This window comes from Crocuta crocuta, unplaced genomic scaffold, assembly GCF_008692635.1.
Source record: "Crocuta crocuta isolate KB4526 unplaced genomic scaffold, BGI_CrCroc_1.0 scaffold130, whole genome shotgun sequence".
NCBI classification, from domain to species: Eukaryota; Metazoa; Chordata; class Mammalia; order Carnivora; family Hyaenidae; genus Crocuta; species Crocuta crocuta.
In genome coordinates this window covers 13,312,878-13,322,733 of record NW_027527920.1, presented here as the reverse complement: position 1 = coordinate 13,322,733, position 9,856 = coordinate 13,312,878, and positions in this window count along the sequence as shown.

Sequence of the window (9,856 nt, the reverse complement as noted above, 5' to 3'; positions counted from 1 at the left end):
CTCCATATTTTATCTTTATAGCCAATAAAACATAAAAACCTTACAAAGGTTATGTTCCCATCAATTTTTGCAGTAAATGACAATAAATTAAGTGGAGGTTACTGCAGTAGCAACACAGACGTCAGCTTGAAACTTTCTGGAAAGACGATCCTCCCCTCCCACTACTGATGTTCACAGTCGCTAGTCAAAGATTTCATTAAAATTAAAGCCCAATTTTAATGGTATTGCAATTCTATTTCCTTAAGTAGTTACATAGTGTCTAGCCTTTCACTTGTGTCTTAAGTATCTGCTACGGGGATACTAAAACAGCAAATAGAAAAGAATGTAAAAACATGAAAACTTAAATATTTGTCAAGAATGAAAAAAAAAAGCTACATTCTGCTGAATCACATGGAGTCCAAGGTCCTCCAGTTCTCATTGTGACAGATAGTCCCCCAAAGCTCCACAACACTAAATAGTTCCCAGATGTATAAACGCAAAGTTCTTTTCCATTTATATCAGAATCATTACACCAGTATTTGTCAGGAGTTGCACTACATGAATTAGTATTAAGCACTTAGAACACTACCTGGACCACAGTAAGGACTCAGTAAATATCAGCTATCACTCTCATTCATTGTTGCTGTTGTTTCTGCCATCGCCATTACATGCTAAAATATGCTATCATGTGCTAAGTATATACAGTGACAAGCAAAACAGATGTGGCTCTCCTGCTCCCATGAAGCTCAAAGGCTAGGGCAGAGACACATATCAATCAGATAATCACGCAAATCAAAGTAAGTCACAAGCTGTTACTTAAGATACAACTCATTCAGGGCCAGAGTACTAAGAACTCGAGAGTACTGGGGTGCCTGGGTGGCTCAGTCGGTTGAGCATCCAACTTCGGCTCAGGTCATGATCTCACAGTTAGTGGGTTCGAGCCCCACGTCGGGCTCTGTGCTGACAGCCAGCTCAGAGCCTGGAGCCTGTTTCAGATTCTGTGTCTCCCTCTCTCTCTGATGCTCCCCTGCTCATGCTGGCTGTCTCTCTCTCTCAGAAATAAATAAAACATAAAAAAAAAAAAAGAACTCGAGAGTACTTTGATATCATTTTATGATTCTGAAACCTCTTGGATATATAATTTAGACCAAATCATGACCCTTCCCCAGATGTTTTTCAAGATCCCTCCATATTACTACACAAATTCCAAATGTAAAGCAGACAAAAGATTTCTAAACAAATTTTCTTATTTCATTACTATACTACTCCATACCAGAAATATTTCCTCAGTTTTAAAGATTAGAACATATTTTTGTATACTGTCAACATTTCCAAACACAGAAATTGGAATATCTTATGAAACAAACCACATATATTCAATGAATCTTCCGTGAATTTTTTTCATGACTTGATGAATTAAAATTCATTTATAATTAAATTATGAACCAAATTAAAGCTAGGGTTTACTTTTGGGTATGCAGACTACCTTCTTGAACTTTATCTCGTATTATTACATGAATTACTTTATTAAAAATATTTTTTATTCTCCTAACATCCTTTTAAGCTATAAAATAGGTTTTCTGGTGATTTCACTTAGACCCAAGAGAAAGAAAGAAATTACATGACCCACAGAATGTGGAGACCCTTTCTCAAATAGAATCTGTCTAACAAGGAGAACTGGGGAAATTCAAAAAGGCCCATGGAGAGTCACACTGAAGTGTGTTAGAGCAGGAGAAAATCTCATTCCTCCAGCTTCGTTATAACATGACAGGAGGGCCTGGCTCTGGGTTCAGGGCCCCATGTGTGGAGTCCAGCTCTACCTCTTCGTGTCTGAACTTTGTATCTGAAAAGGCAAGTAGCTTAACCTTTTTCCATTTGAGTCTCTTGCTCTGTAGAGTGGGTATCTCCCTCAAAAGGAAGCAGTAGGACTGGATGAAAGAATGTTTGCAAATGCTTCTTAGCATAATGCTGAAACAGAGTGAACACTAGTTAGCAATACTTCTAATCTCTCAAAACTCTGCTGCCTAATGAGATAAGACCTAAAGTTATGACTAGTATAATAAAACAAACAAACCAGGACCCGGAAGCCCAGTTTTCACTGCCTATGAACTCCCACTTGGGCACAATAGCATAGGATACCTCATGAGAGTAGAGGGTGGTTGCTCCTGGGAAGCACATTTCCTCTGAGCCTTTAGAGGCTCTACAGCCTGACCTCCTTACACAAACTCACCCCTAGCCTGCACCTCACAGAACGATTTATTACCGGAGTAGAAACTGCCTCTAAACCAACACATTAGGTAGAACTTTGCCCTCCGTAGTTATCTCAAGGCACATTCCTTATATGCAGTAACAATTCCAGTGTGCTAAGAACTTTAAGCCACTCATGAACTAAAAAAAAAAAGTCTTTAGATAGTCATCCATTCATTTACCCATTTAAAACATTTATTAACAGCATGCTGAGTGTCAAGCTCCATGCTAGGCCCTACATACAAGGATGCTAGAGACTCCGTCTTTGTCACAGTCTTGAAGGAGAAAGACATTTAATATAAAATTTCAGTACAATGCAGTCAGCATAGTGAAAAAGTTGCATACAAGATGTTGAAATGTTTTTCTTTTTAGAATGCAGCTTTGTAAATGAAATATTCAATATTTAAAGAAAAAAATGCTCTTCCAAAATAATAACGATGTTACCACCTTTGATTAATTAATACACATCAATTGTAAACAAACCATAAAATGAATATAAGCAAAAATAAACATATAACCTATAATAATACCATCTGTTAACATTTAGCTTCATGGCCATCTGGGTTTTAAATTTATATATCTATTTTTAAACAAGATAGGAGACCATTTTATACAGAGATGGTAACCTGAGTTTTTTACTTATCAACAAACATATGTGGGGCACCCTGATGGCTCCATCAGTTGAGCACCCGACTCTTGGTTTCAGCTCAGGTCTGTGATCTCACAGTTCATGAGTTAACACCCCGCACTGGGCTCTGCACTGACAATGCGGAAGCATGCTTGGGATTCTCTCTCTCCCTCTCTCTGCCGCTCCCCCACTTGTGTTTTCTCTCTCTCTCTCTCTCAAAAAAAAAAAAAAAACTTTTAAAAAACATATGTAAACAGATTTCTGGAGTATCAAATGCTCCTTTAATTTATCATTTTAAGTGACTGTAGTATTTCTCTGTAGGTTTTGTAATTTACTTAACTATTTTTTACTATTAGATATTAGGCTGTTTACAATTTTTTAAGCTATCGTAAACATTATGACATTCTTATTCATATATCTTTTCAAACCAATCCAATTATTTCTCCAGAATAACTTCCTGGAAAGGAGAAGTGTTGGATCAAATGGGTATGCAAATTTTTACAGCTTTAATACCAATTACCAAATTGCCCACCAGAAGAGTTGTACCATTTAATACAACCATTTCCCCGCATCTTCACCTTCACTGTATAGTATCACTCTTTTACTCTTTTCATTTTTGCATTTTTAAATTTTAATGTACTCGACTCAGCTAAAAATGTTGCTTACAACAGTGTCTTTTGTTATCACACTTGCTAAAGCTAGGCAGCTTTGAGCTGCCCAATCATTTTAGCTGGTGTTTGGGGCATCAGTGCTCTTCAAACTCTACCATGCAGAGAAATTACCTGAAGATTTTGTTGAAATGCACAATGTAAAAAAGTAGGTCTAAAAGAGACTGAGCTGCTGCATTTCTAACAAGGTTGCAGGTGATGCCAATGCTGCTGGTCCATGAACAACGAACATAATTCTCTCATCTCAAGGCCCCTCTCAGTCCCCAAAAGATGCCCCTATTTTCCCAGAAGCTTCCTCCTTAAAAGTGCCCTGCAGGAGCAACATTTTTCTATAACTCCTTGCACTGTCTTGAACAATTCACTGAGCTTCAAAGGGCCTCAATTTACCCGAGAAATAAAAAGCTTGGCGTAGCTGGCCTGTAAGTTCCTTCCCATCTCCAATACTGAAGGAAGTTCTCCTTTGCCCAAATATGACTCGTTACATCCTAGATTTCTTCCCGCTGGGACAATTTTGAAAATCTTCCCTTCATGCCTAAGGACTGCACTTAAAAGTAAGGCCAACTGAAGAGTTGACATTCAAGCAGCTGGTGACATTCATTTCATCACCTCCAGGGAAAAGCATCCCTGGAAAAAGGACATTCTACTCCAATTGACATTTCTCCTGGTGGTGCCTATTCATGAGGACGTACGTTATCTTCTCTTCCCAAAAGGAATAGGTTTAACAAGAACCTAAGGCTAATTTGCCCATTAAAGGAACAAAGAGTGGAATAAGGGAGGAGGCTGACAGAAATACTGCATCTGTAAATACCTTGCCAAAGAGCCTCCAGAAGTCAGAGGGAGTTCTACTGTCCTCGATAATATTTCACTTGTAATGGCTACTCCCTTCTGTGGTGCTTTTCCCTCTCGCTTTTTTGCAACACTGGAAGGTGGGCAGAAGCAGAACCTGAACCTTGATACCTTGATACCCTTAGGTTGTCTAAAATAACATAAAATCAATACACACAGTTTCTTCTTTACCAAGAATAAGAAAATGCTGTGCTTCTGGTCCTATAGGAGCATCAGCTACGCATTATCTACCCTAACAGGAGACAGATTTTAATGTCCTCTAGTTCAATTAAGTTACTGAATAAGACCACAAATGGGTGCTTACTTCAATTTTCTATTTCTGAAAGACTGGGCCAAAATGATTTATTTTTAGTAAGTTCCTCCGCCCCCCCCCCCCCCAAACTTTTTCTCCTGCTTCTTTCCATGTACTAGCAGGGAGTTAATTTCCTTCAGCTTCCTTTAAATACCTCCTTAGTTTTGTTTTTTGTGTGTTTTCTACTCCTAACGGAACTTTTAAAAGTGGTACCAAACTCCTTCGCTTTTCTCTCACATGAGTTGTATCCTGCCCTACTTTCCAATGTCCCCCACAAAGTTGTGGGCTTTTGTTTCTTAAGTTAGGCCTCCTGAATTGGGCATGTTGATCAACTCAAATCAAGGACATATGCCAACCTGCCAGAACCGAAAATACAATAAACAAAAATACATCATCTAGCATCTTGTACTTTTTTAAATGTATATTTATTTTTGAGATGGAAGGAAGGGGCAGAGACAGAGGGAAACAGAGGATCCGAAGCGGGCTCTGTGCTGACAGCTGAGAGCCCAATGTGGGGCTCAAGCCCACAAACTGCGAGACCATGACCTGAGCCAAAGTCAGACGCTTAACTGACTAAGCCACCAGGGTGCCCCTAGTGTCTTTCCACTTTTAATATTTATGCTGGTGGCCATTTCCCTGAACCCACTTCCATTCTGCAAGTTCTGAGCCCCTTGTTCTGAGCTGTTTTAAGTCTCTTGCTCTCCTATTTCGAGGTAGAGCCCAGGCCAGAACACATTTCTCTGAAGAGCTGCTGCCCTAATTCCTCCCCATCACTTTGCAGCTTGTCAGCAGGACCCAAGCAATAAAGAGATCAATAAGAAAACAAATCCCACCTTATTAGGTCTTGTTTGATCTTAAATCCACACCATTCAAGATTTCAGCTGCATAATGCTGGCTCCAGACAAGAGCAGCAGAGTTTTCTTATGAAAATAAATTAGATAAGCACACAGAAGAAGAAAATGGATGTGCAACTACTAAAATGTTCCAGAGCCTTAAATATGGTCAGCAAGCTAAGCAAAGGGCAATAGTTTCTTTTCCGTTCCTCTTCCACCTTCTCTCCTCTCCTCTCTATTCTCCCTGCAACAAGATAAACGTCTTTTCTTTCAATGTATGTTTTTAAGGTAGTACTTTTCAGTTAGGGATGGCTTTATTTCTTTTGTATGCTAAGGTTTTCTTCCACACAGAAATTATAATGTATATTAAAGATGGCAAATGCAAGCCCTATGAGTTGCCTTGCTACAATCCATCAGCCATGATAATAGCAAGATGAATATATTGTCAAGAGCCTGCGTGCAGCATTCCATTGATCCCACTCCCTCCCCTAAGAGTGGCTCCACCAGTGATTACATTATTATTCAAACTTCCTGGACTCACTCCAAATGCAGATTGCAACTACCATTGAAAGGAAAACTTATAGAAAGTGAAAGGAAATAGGCCTTCTACAGAACTTAAAAAAAATTAACCTTTTCAGACTTTAATTCCATCCTACATACCCATAAATAGACTGGCTTTCAGGAAATAAAGACTAATCCTAAAGTAATGACATAAAGCTCAATTTCTCCTTTCATACGATCATTAATATCGCTTTAAAAATCGCAAGAAATCTCTTGGACTTCTTAAGCTTTGTAATTCATTTCTATACACCAATTCAAGAAACCTCATTAATTTAGGTGGCCTTTTTTGGTACATTTGAGACACACAAATATTTGGATTTTTTTACCTTAGGTCAAAGTTTAAGAAAAAATTAACGTATTTTCAGAAAGGATTTATGAATGGGGAAAAATCGTTTGACAGCATGGTTTAGTTTTCTAATTTGCAAATAAGACAGGCTACACAGAATATAAAAAGTAAAAATTGAAAGAAACATAGAAAGGCTTTGTATAAACAGAAAGGGATTTTTTTAAAAAAGAAAAAATCTTATTACATCCTTCACATTTATTCCTATAACCTAGTTTCAATATTCCAATCAAATGGAAGATGGAAGGGTTTTGATTTAGAAGGGAAAAAAAATCCTTTGAGCATTCACTGACATGTGATTTGTGCAATTATTTTACCTAGACTTAACTCCCTATGCTCTACTCTCTAGTCACTGGATTGACTGACATGCTATTTTCATTGAGCTGGGTTTACAATTATCCTTAAACAAGTGAAACTTCAAAGGCGGCTCAATAGGTATTTTCTGTTCTTCATTAGAACTCATAAATGTATAACCTGCACATAAACAAGTCACTCTACCTAATTAAATGGAATCTCTTCATCTCTATTAAAAATTTAGAAGTGCTGCTTAAGTATAAACATGTCATCTGAAAGGGGGGCGGGACGGAGAACCTCATAATATCCGTGAATAACCATCTGAATCTCCTTCAGGCAAAACCATGTTAATAATAGCACACATGCCCATAAATTTTTCTAATTATTTTATTATCAGTAAAGAATGTTTAAATGTAAAGGATATTCATTGTTGGCAATAATGCCCTCAAGTATTATCTGCCCACGAGGGAAATGCATTCCGGGTGCTTTAATTTACTTCAAAGATGATCACATAGCCTTTCCCCTACATTCTTTCTCTAGTATGTGTATTTTGGAAGAGGTAACACAGCACTTTCTCTGACAATTGTATCTAGAGTAGAGAATGGGTCTGTTTGGTTGGGTTTGTTTTTTTTCAATTACATATTTAGACTCCAAATTCTTAGGAAAATTACCCATGAAGGATGTAGTTTGGAAATAAAAATGCTCTTAAAATGTTTTGAGTTTGTGTTTTTTTGCTCTGTTGTTAAAGGCAGTAAAAGTTTTTAGACTCTTTTAAAAACTCTTTTGCCCCCTTTTTGGAAATTGATGGAGGAATTAATTATAAAGCATCTCCAGCTAAACCAAGTGGTTTAACTTGTGTTCAGGGTTTATTTCTCAGGCTCCCAACATTATTTAAAAAGTCTCTTTTCATAAAGTTTGAAACAATATTTGTGACATTAAGCTTTATGTCACAAGACCAGCCAGAAATTGTAGCATGTAAATGTTTGAGAAGGCTGATGTAGATTTTTGAGCTGTAAGGTGTTTTGTTAGAGCGCTCTCTTGTGGTAAAATTCCATCAGCATGATTTCTGTTCCACATTTTTTAAAAAGGAACATTTAGCAATCCACAGCAGCATAATTTTGTCAAAGATAAGATGAAATGTGGGGTGGAACCTTCTATTATCTTGTTGGATTTTGGACCCCTCTCACACACACACCCCAAAAAAACTTGAAATGCATTCACTCAAGCAAACAGGAATGTTTGGGAGTTCTTAGATTATAAGAACTCTTAAAGTACACACACGCCATTAAACACATATGCAAAGCAATGTTCCTTTAGTCATTTGGAAATATAAAGTCTTCCTCATGAAATGACACCCATTCTGAATGTCCTTTAGCTGGCCATGGAAGCGATGGTTTCTTTCCCTAGAATCAATACCACTGTCAGAGGGGCGCCTGGGTGGCTTAGTCGGTTAGGCGTCCGACTTTCGCTTGGGTCATGATCTCGCGGTTCGTGGGTTCGAGCCCCGCGTCGGGCTCTGTGCTGGCTGCCAGCTTGGAGCCTGGAGCCTGTTTCAGTCTGTGACTCCCTCTCTCTCTGGCCCTCCCCTGCTCGCGCTGTCTCTCTCTCTCTCCTAGAAATAAAGCATTAAAAAAAAAAAATTAAAAAAAAAAAATACCACTGTCAGATACTGACAGCATGAGGTTGATATAGTAGCTGCAGGCTGGGTGGATAATGTCACCCATCACTCCCTGAGATGTCTTAAATGCTGTGATGTCAAGTGCACACAACTGCAAGGAGAATATATCTCCAGTGCAGTGAGGGCGCAACTGTCTCAGTCCTTGAATGGAAGTCAGTGTGGCTTTTCTCTGATACTTCATCCTATAGGGCTGTAGGAACTCAAAGTGAGAATACTAATACTGAAGAAGTAATTATATTAAAGTAGTTCCATAATTTGTTACTACGTAAAATATAAACCATTTCTATGACTTCAGAATGTTCTATCTAGAAGCTTTGCTAAAAATAAGTATCTCTCTGATAAATCCTACCCTTAACCAGGAAACTTGGGCTATGAATGAGACATGAGTCCTTCTCTTTGATAAATCAAATTTCTGGCCTTGAAGACACTCTGGAGAATATATGTTTCAAAGTTGTCATTTCAGAGAATGAAAAAAAAAAACCAAAGGGGTGTAGGGATTTGCCCAAGGCCTCCTATTCAAAACAAAACAAAACAAAACAAAAACCAGTAAGCCTGGTATTAGAAAGGAGTGTCTCAACAACAAGTAGCATGACCTGCCCTCCTTGGCTCCATCTTGCCAAGAGCTTTCCAGCATCCAATTCCCTATCTTGGCCTGTAGTCCACCATCTGACTCAGTGGTTCCTGAATTGCTACAAAAATGTCTGTCCTGTTATTGAGCGGTCTGTCCTGGCTCTTTACTCATATTGATAAATAAGTAACAACCACACTCTTTAAGACAAGACTAGCATGAACTGAAAACCACAACCAAACTCAATATAATGTTAAATACAAAACATTCTTCCTGGAAATTTCTGAAATTCCCAGTCCATGTGGGTTCATGTACTATGAAACTTGTTAGTGAAACTTCTTATACAAAATGGAGTTTGATTACATAAGGAACTGATAATATGCCATTTTTTATTTTAAATGCCAATGTTAGTACCCCTCCATGACTAATTTATAAGTTATTAGGAAGTACCTTTTAGTCATTTATGAAAATAAAAGTCCATAGAATGATTCAATATAGGTAAAAAAAACTGAAAAGATGTCTTTAATCAGTTGCCCTCAGCTGATACATTACATACAGATATGTTCATATGCCAAATGGTGCTCGAGGGTTGATGGACTTCCACCAGATCTGATGTGATTGTGGTAATAACAGAGATGCCCACAAGATGGCACTCTTCTTTATTTTTAACTCATTGTAAGCAAAATAAAATAAAGTAAAATAAAATAAATGTATATCTGATTTTCACACAATCTCAAGATAAACAGGGTTGTGAAGTCTGTAGCTAATTTCATGCACTAACATATTTAATGTTGTAACATACATCACAGTTATGAAAATCTGTTCCCCACTTCGCTGAGAATGAGGCATGTGACAATGGAGAGCTTCTGTCGGGCTCGCTCCAAGACCTGGAAAAGGATATTGATTGCGCTCTTAAAGT